Genomic DNA, 20,939 nt, shown 5'->3' on the forward strand with positions numbered 1-20,939 from the left:
GTCGGTGTGTTTAAAAATCTATACGAATATGAGGGGAGATCATTCTGAGAGCATATCGCGATTACGTAGAATATAGGTTGCGATATTCATCTAAATTTATTAGCGTAGTATAAGGTTATATCTGCATATTACTGTACCAACATTAATAAATACTGTGTTATTCACTAGAATGGAACACAATTTATTATCCTTGACAGGCAATTCTATTTATTGAATGAAAATAACGATGTTATAAATATATCAAACGCTAATATATACAAGATGTTAGTTTAAGTCCTCAGAATTTATTCCTTTTGTTTTGTAAGGTTAATGGGAATGACGACAGATCACTTTAATCTCTTGGCCTCTGCTCCTAGTATGCTAACGAGTTGTAAATAAGGAATAGGTATTGTAACATATACACTCTCTTAATCACGATGTTGTTTGCTATCACTTTCGAATTCTTACTCCTTTCTTATTGTTTTCTCTTAACGCTTTTTTCTTTATTTGCGATATTATTGAAGATTTTCCGGCTCCCATACTCATCTTGTCTGAATGTTTAAATCTAGAAATAAGAAAACTTGTAGCCAAAACGTGCCTCTAACAATATTTTCAAATATCGCATGCAAATTCAAATTAAAATTTCCACGAATGCATATTTAATAATATTGTGAGAAGTCTTACATACCTATCTTATACATATGCTCATTCTAAAGTAAAAAATTAAAGAATGCTGAAATTTGACTTGACTAAAGAGTTATAAATATATTATAAGCGGCTTCCCTCTAGAAACTTGATGCTATTGACTGCCATAATAAGATTTATTAACGTTGGACTTATAAAGAATACAGGTGAAGCAACAATAGGGTCCCGCGAGGCCTCCCTTTTGACTATTTTAATACGAAAAAAATGGGACATTTTCTCATTGCCTCTTTCAGCGAATTACTTTGAAACGAATAAATAAATGAACAGGAGGATCAGAGGATTGAATTAGAAAAGTATTCGAGTATAATAAAGAAATCTATTGACAAGAGTTGGGGTATGGCACAATGAGGAAGAGGGCAGAGGCCACCTTCGTACGACAATGACAAAAGGTATCAGCCCGGAAAAGGATCAGTTTTCCTTTTGATGTCACTTCAAAAAGGCAAAATATTTTATTTAAATCTTAAAGTAATGATAGGTGTGATACAGGATACTCTTTAGTTTAGAAATGAGGAATTAGTGGGAAGAGTATTAACTTTCCCACACACACATTATCTAGTTCTTTGATATTGTAATAAATATACCATAATGTAGGTAACGTTTATGTGTTGTTCATCTTAAGTCAGGTTACAGGTAGCATTTGTAGACAAGCTTTTTGAGGGCAACGGGACAAACGTAAATTGGAAACCTTGATGCTCTACAAATTTAATAACAGTTTTTTCTGTACACTTTTGATGTAATTACATTTAAGTAATGTACAATCATTATAATTGTTGAGCAAAAGTACTGATTTTAAAGCGATAGATAAGTACAACAATAATATAGAGTACGAGTACACGGAAACGACCTCAATGACCGGCTGCACGTATCATGAAAGTAATAAATTTAATAGTCGAGGAAGGTACTTATGGAACGATACTATTGGCCCTTCACGGAAGGTATCAAAGAACACTGCTATTGACAACAAATTGTACTTAATAAGATGTTTTTATTGATCCAGTACATATTATGTTGAATAAATTTTAAATTTTATTAAAATCGCGGGCCGTAGAGCTAAGGTTCTTTTCTATTATATTTTATGCCAAGATTGTCGAATCGATTTCGTAGAATTTTTGAATATTAATAGTTTTGACCTTAACACGATGATTGTCATCGAGTAACGAATATAAAATATTTGTCTAGATATAAAAACATTGAAATCATTCTAATGAAAATCTTGCATTTTGTGTATAAACAACTAAATATTAAAAGCACAGAGTACATGCCTACACTGAAGAAAGCACTCACTTAGCCTCTCTTTATTATCTTAACACTATTATAAAGCAAGAAGATAAAATCTGCTAACTACCGAAAAATGTAAGGGCATTAAAGCGTATAACTTTTTGCTCCGTTTTTTAACACATGAGTTTTCTTAGAAGCGCAGATTCATATTTTCGCCTTGCCATTTTTACGATTTTTTCATAGCAGCCACTTAACGACGTGATGGGCGGACTGCTTCACCAAATAACTGTACTTGGAGAGGCGAAGATTGCGTGTTCAGTGCTAATTAAAGTCTTTATGTATTCTTTTGTCTGGAGATGTTCTTAACTTCGATTTATTTGAGTTACGCTTTAATAAATTTCGTGATTAATGTTGGTAACGAATTTAGTTCAAAGAACGGGGCTACGAAATAGCTATGCAACCTACATATTTGGATAAAATCTGTGGATAGTAGTACTATTCTCAGAATGGGCAATCCTGTATAATGATTTATTTATATGTAAGTTATCTTTTTCGTCAGTTTTTATTTTAAAATGCGCGAATATCATAATAATTGTAACAAAACTAATTAAGGCTAGGCTAAGACTTCGTTGGGCTAGGCGCTATATTATCCAGTTTTAAATGACTGCTAGTATATTTTAGGAGAAAGCTAATGAACATTATAAAGTAATATTATGTAGGTAGTTATTGTAAATACATATAAAAGGGCGCTTTTATCAGATACGGGTGAATGTTAACAATTAACGTTTTTACTTTTCGTTGCACCTGCGTAACTTGTATAGATAAAAATTTTAGATTTGAAAATTATTAGCCAAGAATTTCATTTTTGTTAAATCGGAGCCGTAATCTAAGATCTGATCTGAAATATGTGAGAAGTAATTATTTTTTGCATGAAATAAATATAGCTTAAATCAGTGGGAATCACTACATAGTATAAAACAAAGTCGCTTTCTTTGTCCCTATGTCCCTTTGTATGCTTAAATCTTTATAACTACGCAACGGATTTTGATGCAGTTTTTTTTAATAGATAGAGTGATTCAAGAGGAAGGTTTTAGTATATAATTCATTAAGTTTAGACAAAGCGGGCGAAGCCGCGGGCGGTAAGCTAGTTAAATATAAAATACCCAATGTCTGTTCCGAAACATACCTCAACTGTAAAGTTTTCCGTAGACTAAATGCTACAGAAACAAATTATTTGAACCCGACTTTGTATTATCACACTTATGATTGTTATCTAGAACTAAGTGTATGTAATACAACATTTGAATAAAATCCAATTGCAAAAATTCAAAACGCATACAAAAAACATAATTTGAACAAACTTAAATAAACAAGATAGCATCTGCAGCAAATGGCACTCGCTCATAAATATTGATATCACGAGCACTTGTGATTCAATGAGATTTACAAATATAGCACCTTATGTCAGCGAGATCTTTTTAAATTAAAACCGCTTGTAAATCTTGTGGCGCATTACGAATGTCGCCGTTTGTAAATTAGAAACACCTCGAATTCTCGCCTCTGAGTTTATTCCACTTGCCACCGGTTTCATGATGTTAAATGATTGCGGGTTATGCGGAAGATGTTAGCTTCACTGGTAGTATCACAGAACATAATGTTCTGTGGGTAGTATAATATGATGCACATATGTATTTCATATTCCTTGTGCAAGATTATTATTCAAATGTAAAGGAATAATATATTATGGTTCTATAATTGAAAATTCTCTGATATGCTTTCCTCCATTGGCGTTTTCTGTAGTTTACTATGTGCAAAGTTTTAGTAGTCGCAGGAGTTTTACTATTTTTAATCCATAACTCTATTTTTAATCCAGCCTTATAACTGTATAGTTGTTTATTATAAAATAAATAATGAAAAATAAAATAAAAGCAGCAATTAAAAGCTACAAGTCGAACAAAGCTTTCCTTCCTTGTCCCATTCTATTCCTGCGCCTGACACCGCCCTAGGACGCGTTTGTACAAGACACATCGGCTCGTTGTAATTATTTCCACTTATATTTGTCCGTCATCATCACGATTACTCCACACCCCTAATGGACCCTCTTCACAATCGAGAGCGTTGGCCCAACAAATGATCGTCGATGTTTGCCGCCATTAGATTACGAATAAACATCTACAATTAATGCCGATCACGACCTTAGGCCCTCTACAGTCTACAGTCTACACTATCTAAATCTAATCTTGATCGTCGATACTCGACAAACGTTGCCCATTGTGAAGAAGGCCCATAATAAGTCAACCGAATATTAGTTAAGAACATGTTTCTGCTATTCCCGTTAGCGATCGATTGTCATTTATTAATTTTAATGGATGCGATAAATTATCTGACTTGGTCCGTAAAGCTCGCTGAAGTTTTTAGTAGCTATTAAGGTTTGTAATATTTTGAGCAGATATTTTTAAATGGAACGTTAATTCAATAAATAAAATATTCTACTGCTATAATAATCTTTGTATTTAAAACGAAAATTTCAAGTAGGTAGTAAAATAATTACTACCTGTTATATCTTGTAGATAAGAAATGATCATGATTTATTTATTTTTGGTATTATTCTCTTACAGGTAAATATTATTATTATTTAGTTTAGGTTAGGTTAATACATAAAAGTCATTTCAAACTAGACTTACTATATAAACAATACGAATTCTAGGAATTGTATGAAAACATAAAATGCACCTGCCAAAAAAGGTGCTGGTCGAATAGCGAACATTTAAATATCAGTATCATAATAAAATGTGTCATAAACTGGGTGATTCTTTTACCATATTTCGCATGTGCTTATGAGAAACCCAATGTTTTCTTTATGCTGAACCGGCACTCGCTTATTTATCTTGAGTCTGTACAAACAAATGTAATACATTTCATCATTCACCGCTGTCATCAGCATCCAAGAACAGCCAGTGACGCAACGGCCCCAGCACAAAGAACCCGAAAAATATTATTTCGTGAACACAGATTTATATACCACGCCTGTCACACTCCAAGATTTACACGCTATTCTGTCACCTTAGACAAAGAAGTCTTGTCGAAAGCCCGCGGACATGATGTCATACGCCCAGGAGTCGAACTTACTTAATTAATAGACCAGCTTTATGGCTCGTAATATTTTCGGTTCAAATTCAAAGAAAAATAAGAAGTATTCGTGCCTGAGATGTTTATGGCGCGTTGTTTATTGTGAACGTTGGAAACCGAAGACCATTATTACTAAAACGAATTCTTTGTTTAGTCGCGCATAGTTATGTATAAGTTTAGTTTGTGAAATAAACAGACTTTCGACTTGAGCTATTTTGCTAAAGAAAAAGAATGTTTCCAATAAAAGGATAATGGAATTTTTCGTAAATAAATACTTACTTTCTATGAACTTGAAGGAGTCTTTACATTAAACTAACAAAAAGTCCGTTTCTTGAAATAGAATTTCAATGGATTTTACACTCGATTCATTCAATGATATTATTTAGCGTGAAGTTTCTAAGTTTTTCCCTGCAGTGATCTTTTTCTCAAATCTTAGATAGGATTGGAAAATAAACTCCGTAATCACTTTAATTAAGAAGCGCGTGGAATGTGTAAACTAAATCAAAGATTTCTTATGAACGATACTTGCTGAGCAAAAAAATAAATACACTACCTATGTATCTGTCATATATTATGTATAAGATTTGGTGGTTGATATTGTATCAAGTCAATTCTTCATAATATCTTGCTAGAGGGAAGAGAAAGGCATTGAGTTTCTTGCGACGTAGAGTCCGTAATTATAATATTCCAGGACTCTCAAAATTAGTTACCGATTTGAAGCATTCGATTAAATCTATTAATATTTTCATATAGGTAAAAGTTAGAATACATTTGCGTTTTATAATAGATCTTTAAATACCAATCACCTAAGTAAAATGCGCGCTATTACCATAAGTAAATAGTGACTTAGGATAGGTTGCGAGAATTATGTGAAAGATCGATGTTTAAAAGTTTTTGCACGTAGATTCTTTACAGAGAATCCAACGTGATGGATTAAACGAATCTTTTCTTAGTAATTTGAAATTTACGTTTTATTTTCGTAATGCGAAGGATTTTCGAATTGATTATTTAAGCTGTATTTTCGGACTTTGCTTTTTTAGAAGAATTCAACGGATAAGTTTGTTTTAAACTGCATTAGATAAACATTATTTAACGGAGCAGTTCGATTCGAATTAATTGAATGTTATTTTAGTTTTATAAAAATCAGATTATTATTAGTTACTATAAATCAATTACTATATGACTATACTTCTCATTCTATTTGAAATTAAAAATCGTTTAAAATACGTATCTTTCGGAGTATAGGTACTTTTAGTAATACTATGTTTACTATTATACCTATCAACTTTATTTCCCACAAAATCCCAGTTTAGAAGATTTCCTTACAGCCAAACATACACACATTATATACCATATACAGGCCTATAATACGAGAAGCGTGACGTATCACCAACACAACGTTTATTCAAGCTTTATCTCCAATCTCTGTTTCACCAAAAGGAAAATCTATCTCGGTACGTATCAAGATTATGAGCCGAAATCGTGTCACACGTATTAAAAACGGGCTTGTGTATTCAAGTATTATATTATATTGCGAGGACAGATTTGAATTTCAATTTGCTGGGATAATGTCAGATTTTATCTCTATTAACTATGAGCGTATGGAGCACGTTCTTTTAAATTCGTCGAGGCGAATATTGAGACTTACAAATATTAGGTGTCGTACAGATATGTTTTATAGCTGGTAGTGGTACATATGTTATGAACAGTGATTAGTGTGATTTATATTCCCCAAGTAGTATATAATTTTCTTTAACGAACATAATATTTAAAGACTAAATGAATTCTACGAACTGTCTCACATGTGTTGGTGCCCTCTCGAAATAAGATGTTTCCTTTGTTTGAAGTGCACTAAGCTTCTGGCTAATGTTAATTGCTTATAGCTAAGTTTAATCACTCTATACATTGGTAGATAGGCTATCAACCTACACGTAAGATATAATTGTTTTTCATTTTGTAAGATTTTCAAGGAAAAAGAAGTATAAAAATAACATAAGTATTATATTATATATATTTTAGGTTCGTTTGATAAGACAACAATGAATTATTTCGTCTCCGTTCACCTGATCGTCTAAAAATACATGTCGTTCTGATGTATGAAGGTCAGTATAGGGATAAATAAAGTTACGAAAAAGATTGCTCTTAGATAAAAGCAGCCTCTGCCAAGCATGTTTTCAAAGTTGATATCGAGGTATTTTTTTTATCTGTCACTTTTTGCAGTAAAATAACATATTGTGTGGAATTTTGTAAACTGATACGTGGTTAGCTCTGTTTCTTAGTAAAAAAATAAGTTTTAAGTCATGAAAAATTCCTGTGTCAGCATGCGGTTTCAAATACGTTGCAAATTGTTGGTATTTTATTTAAAAGATGTATCGTAACGTATCGTATGTAACGTATCATCAACAACCCTCCCTTAGTCGAAGCTCGGCTCTTGAGTCTTGAGCATCGTCGTGAGGTGGCATGTCTTTCGGTGTTCTACAGATTACATTTCGGAGAATGTGCGTTTGGATTACACAATTTAATTCCTCCATCCCCATTTCTTAATCGTACCTCGAGGCGCTCTGAAGGATATCATCCTTTTATTGTGGATATCCCCAATATTCGAACTCGCCGCTTCGAGTCTTCCTTCATCCTAAAAACAGCTAAGCAATGGAATTCACTCCCTGACACCATTTTTCCTAAACAATACAACTTGGACCTCTTCAAAGCTAGGGTGAATAGGCTCCTTCTAGGCAGACGTGCAACCAAGTAGGCCACATCGCCGCTTCCCATCAGGTGGGATTGTGGCCAAACTTCTGCCTATTGTTAATAAAAAAAAAAAAAAAAAATGTCTTTATAGAAATCATAAATAACTTGCCTATTTAAAAGGATATTTTATTATTTCTGAGGCTCCATATTGAATATAATGTATTTAAAAATTTCCTGCATTAAATCACTTATCACCAAACATAAACATTAAATAAAATGTGTGAACAACCTTTTCCAATCTACGCAACACACGTACAAAACTACAGGCGAGGTGACAAGCGTTTGAGAGTCGTACAAACTTGTTAGAAAAGTAAAAAGCTCGTTGGGAGATGTTAAAAGAGTCCCAGTGCTTCAGCCACTCGATTTAATTTACATCCCCGATTGTCCCTAACTAAGTTCGACGAACTATACTCAGCTCTGATTTATTTCTCTGTTACGGCTAAATGGGCTTTCTTTGCTGCAAATAATGTTTCAAATGAGAACGCTTTGTAGTGATATCTTGAAAGTATGGTTTGGTTTGTATGCTGTCACTGAGTTTGTTATAACATTTTCAATAGACAACGTAAGTATTATGGGTTTTTTGCGAATGTCTGAAAAATACTGTAAATTGTAACACAAGCGAAGTCCATGGGCAGATGCCTTAATTATGCATAGGTACATTTATTTTACCGATCGATTTTTATACTAGTTTCAAGTTCAGTAGTCTACTATCTAAAATTATCTTGATTTATTTACATAGTACACTTATATCATTAAATTATACTTGCACAAGGTTTTTTTAACTTTTGCCGATGAGACAATAAATGTAGGTATGAGTAATAATTTGATAAAACGCGTGACCCCATTTCTGATATAATTATCTCTTCAATTACGTTAAATCTAAAAATAAATCTCGTATACATCGGTGGATATAAGAATGCAATATTATATTTTAGGGCCGATTTTTCCTCAGTTAAAACTTATTCATTGAATATCGTATTAAACTAGTATTAAACAACCATTTTAAAAATGTGTTACTTGCCCACTTTTGACAGTTTTTTGATGACATCTGTATATTATTGTGTAATAATTTATTGGACGGATAATATTTAACCAAGGATTGAAAAATCAGCCCTTAATAAAATTAAAACATATTTTTCAAAACATAAAAATTAATTTTTACAATCTTTAACATTTATGTCAACAATGATATTAGTTCATCAACTTTTAATATCTTTTCTAATTAATAGTTATCATAAAAAGCTTATTTATTTATTTATTTATTTGGAGATCTTACAGAAACAATTAAAACCGTGTAATATATAAATTAATGACATACAATGGTAACATTAACAATTGTTTCCTCTACGTCTCACAGTGAACATAAATAGAAAAAGTAAAAGAAAAAAAAAACTCACTTGTACAATAATTGATAGGTATCTGTTGCAAGGGAGCCAAATACTTAAAACTAAAAAAGATTTCTGAAATATTAAACTAAGGGAAAGCATTAACTAAGCATGTACATTATCCAACGTTAGAAAAATTATACATATAATTGGCTAATTGTACATTTGAAACTATATCGGGAGCATGAAAAAAAAAGCTTAAGGGAGTTATTAATTGTCTATTGATTGACTTATCCATTTTATAAACAATTGCAATCAACTTTAATGATTCTGAATCATTATTTTCATAAATTGACACGTTAGTTTATTAGTCACTACTATTATATTCCGTCCATTGATACCTATAATATTTGTTATTGAATGTATCTATTGCTTAGAGTATGTATAAGTTTTGTAAACAATAAATTATATTCACTTACATAAGTGTAATTATTATTATACAAGATGGTAAACCTTAAAACCGCATGCCTGTCGTAACATCATACGAAAGTTAAATAAATCGTTGCATCCTGCAGTCTTTCATAATATAGCATGAGATCAGTGCCAATATTTGCATGGGAACAAACAAAAATTTTATGTGAGTTTTATTTTGCTAAAGTTTTCCAAGTGCAGACGTAGGAAATTGGCTTCACCAGACTGGTTAAATTACTTCGCTAACTCGTAGAATTATTGGGGTTTAGTCAATTAAATCCGTGTTTAAATGTATAAATAGGTACGTTATTTTTTATGTTTGTCACATGTAATTACGTTATTTTGCTATCACAGAAATTATGTTATGTTATGTATAGGTACTTTCTTATCAAAAACTCGAGAAGTAAGGGCGAATTTTCATTTATATTTCAAATTTATAATTATTCGTCATCGTTTAGGTTTCATAGAAGAAACACGAAGAAAACCAAAGCATACAACTCGACATCAGCCTCTACCATATCAGTTATTTATTTATTTATTATATATATTATATATATTTATAAACGAGTAGTTACCTAATTTGTTTCCACACATTTACGAACTAAAATTAAAAACGTCATGAAAAACATCACAACCATTAAAGCTTAATCCCAGCTGCAGCGTCATAAAACGCGTACCTATCATTTCAACTGAAATCTCCACAGTTTATCGATGAAAGCACGTTACACACATGACACGGCTCTACGGTGGCTTTAGCAATTGGTTATCTCACATCTATGGTTTCCTTCAAACAACCTTTAATCTGTGTAATTGCTTCGCTGTACCGTAGCACCGAATACCTACCAGTGCTACGTTCTTTTCATATTCTGTGCTTTGGATCCTTTTTAAACGATGGTTTAAATGGAAACGTGAGTATATTTATGGTTCACCTCAATGATTTCGAAAAGAAAATTGTACCCATACTTCCATGCAAAATTATTGTCGCTATTTACTGTTCGCTTTTCGATTGCTTCGAGTTTATAATAAAGGGCCATCTTTTTTATTCTATTTACCGTTCGATTTTTTGCAGTGCAGTGTTTTAATACAGAAGATAAAAAGAGTACCTTGACATAACCTGAAGAAAACACGAAAGAAGCCACGTATTAAAAGCTAGCAATCCGTGAGTACAAACTTTCATATTATGAGAATGTTGCGATTTTATCGTACATATAATATTATTATGACCACAGACTACCTGAGTCATTAAATAATACTAATTTTCCCCTTATGACTGCTTAATTTTAATTCCATTAATGGCACTTTAAGCAAGCTGTAAATCAAAACCAATGATTGTATTAAATACGGAATCACCTGACCGATTCGACTACCGATATTTCAATTTTATGTTTCGCAAAAACAGGAAATCAATCTGAGCAGGTGTATTAAATGCTAACAAAATAAATCCAGCTTTTACCTACGTAATATTTTGTATGAAATGTGTATCAGAAGCAACGCAATTTAAACGAGTTAATAACATATTGTTTATTTATCAGTGGAAGCAATCACTATTAACTCGGCTCGTTTTACTATACTTAACTAGACTAGCGTTTATCCTGGCTCCGGCCGTTTTAACACGAGATAAAAAACATACATACACTGTTAAATACGTTAATATCAAACAAATTCCAACGAAGCTACGAAGATTATGTTTAGCGGACTGTAAAGAAAAGCAGCTTTATTATGTTATTCAAAACGTTTATACGACTAGAAAAAATATAAAGTTCAAATGTATAAAATATGTAGTATGAATAATATAGACCGAGGAACAGCTTTAAATAATATTAAGTATTAAAATTCAGTGTAGTATGTTAATAGTATTGTAAGCACTACTAGTTACACAATGATGCCGATGTAAATGAATCATAATATTCGCTATTATGTTTTGTATAATGAAAGTTATATAATAGTCATAATGTACTTTGCGATGACCTGCTAACTTAGTTTCGTAATGGGGTTGGGGTGACGTCATTCTAACAACCCCTGCAAGATGAGATCATCCAATCTGCGAGACGCGTGTTGCTATAGCAATATGTACAGGCGTTAAAAATTGTGTCGAAAAGTTTGTACTTTATACACAAACATATAAGTTTAATATTAGCTTTATAAAATTATAAAATTTATTGGTAAAATGTGCATTAAGTGTCGTCTTTAATGTATAAAATGAAAACAGACTGATCTATCAAGTATCAACGCACAACCCCAAAGTACGGGACCGACCGGGCTGTAATTTGGCATGTCACTATGAAGTGATTTTAATAAAATTTTACTTCAAAAGGACAAAATAGGGGACGAAAGTTTGTTTCATGTTTATTTTGACCACTCTAACGAAGCTATAACAGCTAATAAGATACATAACTTTATATTATAATGCTTTAAACAGGTGTGTGATCATCTCATTTATAAGTTTTGTTTTGTATGTAGGTACTTGGTGATTAAGTCAATTAATCCATACTAATATTATAAATGCGAAAGTAACTCTGTCTGTCTGTCTGTCTGTTACTCAATCACGCTTAAACTACAGAACCAATTTGCATGAAATTTGGTATAGAGGTATTTTGATACCCGAGAAAGGACATAGGCTACTTTTTATTGCGAAATATGTACCACGGGCGAAGCCGGGGCGGACCGCTAGTTGTAAATATATCTTCGACTATCGATATTCAAATAACTTCCCAATAGGGGGTCGTGTTATTTATTAATAAATGCAAAAATCATTGAAGTATTTACAACTATAAAATCGCTAGATTTAAAATCAAATCACAATGCTCATATAAACGACCACGCATTTATATAAATGCAAATGAGCTCTCCGATTAAGCATTATATTGTTTTGATCCTTGCCTCAGGTCTTTACCAGAATTTAATTAATATTACACCTATAAACAGTTATGAGTTGCCATTACAACTAACCTCAACGCAATATTATTCAGAAATTATACTTGCGGCACAATGCTATGACATGTCTTTATAGCTAATATCTGAATAGATGAAACATAAACTTGACATTAGAATAATCCAAAGATCATCTTTCTAACACTACCTTAGATTTTAACGATCTAAAGACCCTTTGACTGGGGGCTAAAATAAACTCGTATCGTATCGTTACGACCAATCCTCTTATAAAACTCAGTAAGGTATAAAATGTGTATTTTTCAAATGGATTTTTGAGTGCTCGCAAGTTTGATAGCCAAATCTAAATGTTCGAATTTACTGAGGTACGATGAAAGGTACCGTTTACACTCTTTTTACTTTTATAGCTGTGATAATAAAAAGGTACTATATATTTTAATTCCGCATTTTATAATCGTCTTTATACCTTCGAGTGGATGTGCGTAAAATGAAGCGCCCTGTATTTTTGTTGAAGCAAATACGGCTCAAGAATTTTTTTCGCGACTTGTTTAAATTTATTTTCATAACGAACATTAATATTCTATTTAATATAGCTTTTTAATAATATCACTTACCTATGACAGAGATCATCCTCACTCGATTTATCTCGTTCATATGAATTTATATTGAAAAATATAACAGCAATTTATCGCAAGACTACAAATCCATTTCAATATTCGATACATCCATTACAGGTTTTACTTAAACTGCTATAAATAAAACTGAATCGCACATAATACATGCAGATACTGGGATCGATAACTTTCAATATCGTCGTGTATTTTAGGTTTACTATAAGGTTATCTGTCTGCCGAATCGCTCTCTGAAATGGCCTTATTAATTCCCCTTTATGTCTGTCGGGGCACACATGCTCGTATTTGCGATTTACGTTACAGTTTACAGGGTTTCTTTATAATACTATAAACTAAGAAGGTAGAGAAAGCTCGTGAGTCCTTTTAATTGCCAAATTCGCAGCTGCTGTTGAGTAATTGTCTTTGTTTTAGAATTAAGATACGCCGTTTCTCATACTGATATACCTGAACAAAGATATGGATTGTATTTGGAATATTTTGAGGAAAATAAATCTGTTTGATGTTATTCGTAGGTTTTTAAAAGCTAAATATGTAAATGAAAACATCATCGTGTTGTTTCGAAGCTTCCAACGATTACATACGACTCTATATTCGATCTTTTTGATTTCCAAACATAACTCAAAAACGTAGTTGGAATCGTTGAAAATTAAATTTTGTTATATCTAAATAACAAAGTTGATAAACTTACATAGAATGTTTAAAACCTTGAGAACTTCTATACTCTAAAAAAACAAACGACGTTTTATGATACAGAGTAAACATATTTTAATAAAAATAATACAAACAATAACAATGTACCTGTATCTTATCTTCCATCGCAGAGAGACCAAGTTAGAAGGCAGCCGAGAGTGCAAAATTCGTTACAAATATCAGAGCCGAGCAAGATTTTTCAAAGCACCTTCAACGTTATTTCTTTTAAAGTAGATTATAATCAAAATAATGTATCCATAAAACATAGCTGTCTCTTGACGCTAGTCTGAAGCTAACGTACTTTCAGGTAATAGGTATTTGAAGATTTCTATTCCAAGTTTTAGCGAAGTTGGAATAAATGATAAATAAAAATCTTTATAAACAACTGCGAGCCAAGTTGGAGCGTCGCAAACAGTCATCAAACTTCAATATCTTTCGAGATGTGCCTTTTGATGTCCCTCAATCGCGTGATATTAAATAAACTCTATATATGGCGCTTTTTATCTTTATTTTGTGAACTCCCCTAAAGGATGGATTGAGACGTCAATAAGGTTGGATACTTTTAAATTATGAGTCGCCATCTCATTAGTGGTTGGGAATCCTGTAGCTTTATTTATTGAAGCGAATCTCTTAACATTGAAAGGTTTATGGAATGAAAATTTTAATACGAGTTTAAATTGTTATTTGTATCGGTTTTATTTCGTCTGCTTAAATAGAGACATTTAAGATAAAAATGTGAGTATTATGCGATACACTCTATTAAAATGAACATAAACTTTAAATATGATTGATATGATGATGTAGGTACAAAATTGGAAAATGATTGAGAGCTTTTTGTAAATTTAACGCAATGTTCATAAGATATAATTTTTGACTAAGTTTTTGACATTATGCATTATATTAGGTCACAATATTAGGTATTTATACCTGTTTGGTTATGCATTCAATACAAATTTAATATGTGAGTTCATTTCCCTTATTAAATATTATCACAAATTCAATAAAATATTATGCCTGTTACACTCAGTAATTTGTGAATATTAGGCATTCTGCTAAGGTATTGGATATTCTAATGGAAAAAAATGCACTGCCAATAGGTATCATTCAACGCTCTATTCATAGTAACTACTGGTTCATATTGAAAACAAATATTTTGTGTTGAACTGTCAATTTATTGAATCAGGCTCTATATGATACAGAACAATGAAAAATCTTGCAAAAGCGGGAATAATATTATTCCTTTTGGGAGCAGATAAACTTGCGACGTTCAGTAAATACATTATATGCAGCTCATGACAATAATATATTTACATATTATTATCCAATTCCAAATAAATACCTGTTTTATTGATAAAAAAGACTCTATCTTGAGCGGATTAAATCAAGGTATAGATTTTTTTGTAATCAAAATACCTGTTTACAAAATAACAAAATGAACAAAATATTATCATTTAAAGATGCCATTTTTACAACTCTTTCGGTTGTGCATTTATGACCTTTAAATAGTAAAATACAAAATGTATACTCACTTTATTTATAAGGCAGAATTTACATTATTAAATTATTTTTATATAATCATCATCATCATCATCATCATCAGCCCATATAATATGTTCCCACTGCTGGGACACGGGCCTCCTATGGGGGTACAGGCCATAATCCACCACGCTGGCCAAGTGCGTGTTGGCGGATGACACATGTCGTCGAACTTTTTAAATCTTCGACATGTCGGTTTCCTCACGATGTTTTCCTTCACCGTTCGAGCAGTGGTGATGTTACAACATGCGCAGATAAATTGAAAAATCAATTTATTTCCTGCGCGCTCGCCTGGTCTCGAACCACGGACTTATCGATTCGAAGTCCGAGGTCTCACCACTGAGCCACCACTGCGTTATTTTTATATAAATCTTATTATAATTAAATACTACTGAATCAAAATATCAGAAATTTCGCTAAAAACCACAAACAAAAAGTTTCAGTACATTTATTTATTTCTCCGTCTCGGCTAAGAGGCAGGACGCAATAGCTCCGATCATTACCGGCCCATTTGCAGTAGCAAACTTAGTTAAACATTGACATTAAATAATGATTGCTATTTCCGTTCAGCCATCATTAAATAAGCCTCAGAGACAATTTATACGAAAATGTTTCGAAGCGAACATTTTACTTGAGCATTTCTATGAGGAAAACTTATTACCTACGAAGGAATTCGATTACGGGTTTATTTAATTTTAAGCTCTTGACCTTTTATAATGTTCTTTATGTGATATTTACATGAATAATGATGTGGAGATCATAAAATATTTGTATTTAAGTTTAGATATTCGTAAAGTATATAAGTTTTGGTGTCGTTTCGTTCATATTAGCTTTATTAAATCTTCATTATTTAATTTGCTATAAATACAATTTCTAATTAAGTACATACATAACATATAGATACAACTTTATATTTCGTAAATTAACAATATGGAAATTACGAAACCTTGGAAATATTATTACACTTTAAATAGATACCTAAACAGGTATCAAAATTCTAGAGATGTGTACCTAAGCTAAATTTTTACTCACCATAAAATGGTATTTGACATTCGAGTTGGTACTCAGTACGTAGACGAACAACAATCAGTTGATTGAGAAAATGTTCACCAATCGTTTATTACTCGGGACAAACATCCACGTATCTCTACCTCCATTCACAACTCGAATTTAGACCAATAAAGGCCCCGAAATTAGTTACTACAATTTGCAAAATGCAATATAATATAACATAATTAACAGTAGTTTACACATTCACATTCACTATAGCGAAGGAAAAAATCCCTTTGGATTACCTATATATGCCAATTTCCCAACAATTATTCCATACTTGGCTTTGCAATACTATTATCAATTATCAACAACATTATTATAATGTAATGAAATGACACATTATACACACATACGTACACATACATGATGAAGACAGTTTTTATATGAAGACGGCGGATATTCGGGGCCCGCACATATCTGTTTCCAATCCTGCCCAGCACTTCTGCCTCTGATTTATTGTTACTGTTCGATTCAACGACTTTGCTCGTTTGTATCAATACACGGGCTCTCTGAAAAAACCTTTTAACGAAAACGTATTCAAAGTCGTTAAATCAATGTGTTGGGCGGTCACTAATTACAGTTGGGCTTCGTGAATTATGTCGGAATGTTGCGTTTATTTATTCCCTAAAGGACCTAAGTTTCCCTGGGCTTTAATTGTATGAACGCTTTATTAATGTTCAGATTGAATTTGACGTAAATGTTTAAACATCGTGATAAGTGTTGCGTATGGAACTACAATTAATATTTTATATGAAAATTTATTATTAGGGAAGAATTAAGTACCATTTCAATTAAAGTTCAATATAAATATTTATTAAACTGTATTCAACGTTTTAGATGTTGCTCGTGCTCGTCCGTCGTCGCTGCTCGTAAGTGTTTCAAAAAATATAAAAACTAGTCCATGGAAAATTTAAAAAACGTTCGGATAGTTTATGAGCTTAAAAAGTGAAATCTATCCTATAAGAGTTTAATTAAGCTATTTTGCAAATTGATTTTTCTAATTTGCAGAGATATTAATATGTTCTTTAAATGTGTAAACAAGTCTTCTACTAAATATTAATATGGGATTAATATTAAACTTTACCCAAGTTTGTAACTTTTCCTGTTTATAGGCATAATCTTTATTTATCCCGTTCAAAACCAGATAGACCCGGGGCAAGCGTTTAATATGAAATAAAAAGCATACAATTATAATATTATGTACGATGGTTTGTATGAAGAATTTATAAATCTTTCAATGCATTTATATACTTAAACTCTTATAACATATTGATATAATATGTTATAATATATAAGTTCACAATCTTTTCACTTAAACGTGGATACATTAAGAGGTCATATATCATAGATTGTGGAGCCAGTGCAAATAGCAGACGCGTCACCGGCCATCCGCCATAAATAATTTTTAAAGGCCATCGATTATATCTTGACACAACGTTATTGACGCTCTACTAGAAAATACCCCGATATTTCAATATTATTGTGTCAAAAATACGTATCTTTTTTTAGGATTTTGTTAAAAATATTCGCTTTTGCATTCATACCTACCTTTTGTTTTGATCTATCCGGTAAAGTTAGATTTTTCAACACATTGGAGTAAGTATGGGAGTGAATATTGTTTGCATTTGTTTTGCTGGAATATTCCAATCTAACTTTTGCTATACGCGACCATTGATTATGTTCTGTTTAATTTTAGAACATAAACATTAAGCAGCATGAGTTAAAACATATTATGTATTATAATATATTTTGGAGTTCTATTTCATCACTTATAATTAACCAATATCTGAATCGGAGTAAACTATCATCATCAAATATTTCATAATGACCTTACATTAAAAAATAACCGATATAGTGCTCTTATTTTTAGACTTTGGATAATTTTTAAATATTTTATTTTATTTAACAAATATTTTACTTCAGGTTCGTGCAAGCACATATCTAATTTGTTCCAGTGAATTTTATATAGTTTTATATTATTCATAGCATGTTTTTGAACTTTTACTTGTGCTCGGTCTGTCTGTCCGAGCGTTCGAATCTGTACGTGATTCACTTACGAGACAACGATTTGCTTTGCTGGGAATACTCACATTTAATATTTAGTGTAACCTTACAATTTTCAATAATTTTGCCGAAAGAATTAACGTTATAGTGGTTTATTTTACTTTATGCTAAGAATTTCATTACATATACTATGTTCGTTTTACATAATATTTTTTTAGATCACATCATTATTTTAAATCAAATGTGTTGGTCTTGACTTTATAGGTATTTAATTTTCACCACAATTTTTACTTACCCTCTTAAATATAGAGCGCTTTGAATACATATTATATAAATTTAAATAATACCTAACACAATATTCTAACACACTATACAGAAAAAAAGTGAATAGAAATTATTATCCATACTAATATTATAAATGCGAAAGTAACTCTGTCTGTCTGTCTGTCTGTTACTCAATCACGCCTTATCTACTGAACCAATTTGCATGAAATTTGGTATAGAGATATTTTGATACCCGAGAAAGGACATAGGATAGGTTTTATCCCGGAAATCCTACGGGAACGGGTTTTTCTTTGAAAACGCGGGCGAAGTCGCGGGTGGAAAGCTAGTTTAGAAATAAATTATGCTGTATCATACATTTTAGAAATTGAAAATATTACTGGGTATTGTTTCAGCAAATGTAAGGAGTAAATTGCTTTTGCTATCAACTTAAGGTAAACTGTTTTATGCAAATCTACATACGAAAATAATATTATTCCGATCTAGAATATTTTACATGTAAACATATTGTTTTCAGCACAATCATTTATTAATTACATATCCAGTATTATTGGTACTATTTGGAGCTAAGGCGCGAACGTAATCAAATGACGAGTGGAATTGGGGACTGAAACACAATTAGTAGACGGGACATGAAAGTTAATGATGTTAATCCTTAAGCGAATTGAGGAAATTGCGCTCCAGTTTCTAAACGATTCGCCTGATTGGAGCAAGGTCGATTAGCGATTAAGCTACGTGACGATGCCCCGTAGAAGCCACTTCAAGCGTCATGTCTTCGCGCTTCATAGCGCTACATATTATCTTAGCAAGGTATTGCATATTCGACGCACCGGGGGGTTAGCATACTGTCTTAAAGCAGTACCTATGCTATTCATTCTAGAATGAAAAGTGACAGAGCTATATAGTTCGTCTAGTGCCGTCACTTTCCCACACTGGAAAGAGTACTGCTTTAACACTAGTAAGTCCCCAGTGCAATGGCCAAATATAAGTATTTTTAGTATGCCAGTAGGGAGGAAGGAAAATAATGCATTTCGTGGAATTGTAAGCTTGTGTGCTTGCATACTTCTTTGGGAAGTTCTGTAGTGTAGTTTCTTAACTGTGGGATTTTTCTCCGTACGTCTGATATACCAAAATAATACAAATTGATAGTTGTATTTTCTATGTGGCAAATTATTGGTGGTCTACATAATATTTATCATCTAAAAATAGTTTAATGACGTAAAAAAATGAAGGTACCTATCTATAGTGAAATTTGGGTAAGCCCAAATTTCAAAATGCTAAAGCATTTGTCATGCTGGACACGATTTGTTTTTCATTGGTTATTTTTTTACTTATAGGTAGTCCACTTTGTCCCGACTATACTTGAGAGACCTGTCGCAAAGGTCAGCTTATTATATCAACTAGGTGTATCTATATAGATAGATCTAGAATTCTATGCTTTGATTTGACTTATTAAGAAGATAAGAAAAGCATTCAGAAGATTCTCTTCAAAAATATAATAATAACAGTTTCCCTATATGAAATACATATAATAATATGAAACCTCATTATGTAGCTGATTTAATACATAATCTACACTAATATTATAAAGAGGAAAGCTTTGTTTGTTTGTTTGATTGTAACGAATTGGATCATAAACTACTGGACCGATTTAAAAAACCTTTCACCATTCGAAAGCTACATTATCCACGAGTAATATAGGCTAGGTTTTATCCCGGAAATCCCACGGGAACGGGAACTATGCGGGTTTCTCTTTGAAAACGCGGGCGAAGCCGCAGGCTGAAAACTAGTTTTATATATATCACGCGGCCATGGGAATTGATAAACAGGGATCATCTAGGAAAATAATACAAATATATCGCCTCATACAATTTCCTTATAATAAGCATGTTTATAATTAAATTGTTTGTGTGTATGATTTATGTTCGTGTACGATTCTTCCTGTCTATTAGATGAAAGTTTATTAAATTATTGAGTGAATTGGAAAAATAATTTTCCTCATTAATGGTAATTCATTCAAATGATAGAGAAAATTAAAGTCAATTATATTTAGAAGAGATACTTATCCAAATTTCCATATAAAATTATCCTGTGAAGATAATTCGTTACAACATAGATAATATATTGTAATTTGGTTCTATTTACATATTTTGGTGAAGATTCGATCCATGTATCAACTATCAAGGTCACATACAGGTAAACTAACTCACGTTTTTATTGATTGGAAAATTATTACTTGTATTATTACTGAGTCTTTATTTCCTTTAAAATGACCTCT

This window comes from Colias croceus, chromosome 8, assembly GCF_905220415.1.
Source record: "Colias croceus chromosome 8, ilColCroc2.1".
NCBI lineage: Eukaryota > Metazoa > Arthropoda > Insecta > Lepidoptera > Pieridae > Colias > Colias croceus.